The sequence below is a fragment of the Anneissia japonica genome, unplaced genomic scaffold (assembly GCF_011630105.1).
Source record: "Anneissia japonica isolate Jap-2015-1 unplaced genomic scaffold, ASM1163010v1 scaffold286564_len1083_cov283_single, whole genome shotgun sequence".
Lineage (NCBI taxonomy): Eukaryota > Metazoa > Echinodermata > Crinoidea > Comatulida > Comatulidae > Anneissia > Anneissia japonica.
This window is the reverse complement of record NW_022741735.1, coordinates 1-1083: the sequence shown is the minus strand read 5'-3', so window position 1 is coordinate 1083 and position 1083 is coordinate 1. Positions and strand designations below refer to the sequence as shown.

General features: G+C 29.6%; 1 long non-coding RNA gene across 1 annotated transcript; it reads left to right on the top strand.

Moving 5' to 3' along the window:
• On the top strand, window positions 1-1083 carry LOC117118921. Its single transcript, XR_004447109.1, has 3 exons — window positions 1-59; window positions 629-697; window positions 1017-1083. It is a non-coding gene; the product is annotated as an uncharacterized LOC117118921 (long non-coding RNA).

The following is a 1083-nucleotide window of genomic DNA, read 5'->3' as shown; positions in this document are numbered from 1 at the left end:
CAACAAGGCAACAGGCAGTGCAGATTAACATCTTCACAGCTGTTCTTAGTGCACTAAAGGTAGTGCTTTAGACTCGGTATAGGTTTATTTTTTAGCATAAACTCTTGGATATGACGACACCTTTGCCTATCAAACTAGTCATAAAATTTGTGTCAAAATCACCAAGGCAACAGGCAATGCTCCTGCCTATATGAAATAAAACTTTATGACGAATGAAAACAAATATGTTAGTCTGAAATATTTATTAAAGGTTTGCATAACAAGTTTGAATAACAAAATCATTACAATACAGTACACAATGTTTAAAAATATAGTTTTTGAGGTAAAACCACTGGTTGGTTGGTTGGTTGGTTAGTTGTCTGATTAATATTGTCAATCTTTTTCACACAATAAGCCTTCCACTCAAATTTCTTTTCAGAATTATAACATTCTACTCTTATCTCTTGTTTTTTTTTTTTTTATTGCTCCTTTCTTTGCTGATTTTTAGATTACTGATCAATAACTAAGAAATGTTGTGCTCTGTTTTGTTTTTAAGACTCAAATTTAAAAGAATATTTAACCTTTGATAAACCAACTATTTTTACCTCACTACTGATTTGTTTTATTATATGGCTTGTTTATTGTACAGGGTTTGGCAGAAAATAAAAGACGTTTGAAAGATGCTCGAGTCAGGGCAGCTGCTAATAATTTGATAATGGTATGTTTTTCAAAAACATAAAGATTTTCAGTGATTTTTGTTTTGTTTGTCCAAAAAGAAATAAAATTTGCAAAAACAAGTTATGTTTTAATTTCGATTATTCCAATGTTAGTACTTTTTAGTGGATACATATTTTATTTTTTAAATTCAGTTCTGTTTTTTAATTATTTTTTTTCTTTGAGACACTAAACTTGATAAGCTATTGATCACCTTTACATCCAAAAATATATTTCGACATTGAATTTAAAACTTACAATAATGAAATATACACAAAAACAAAAAATGCTTAAGATGATATGTATCTTTTATCTCTTGATAGAGTGCACTGACAAATCAAAACCCAATCCTGAGATGTGCAGCTGGAGAGGCTCTAGGACGAATGGAAC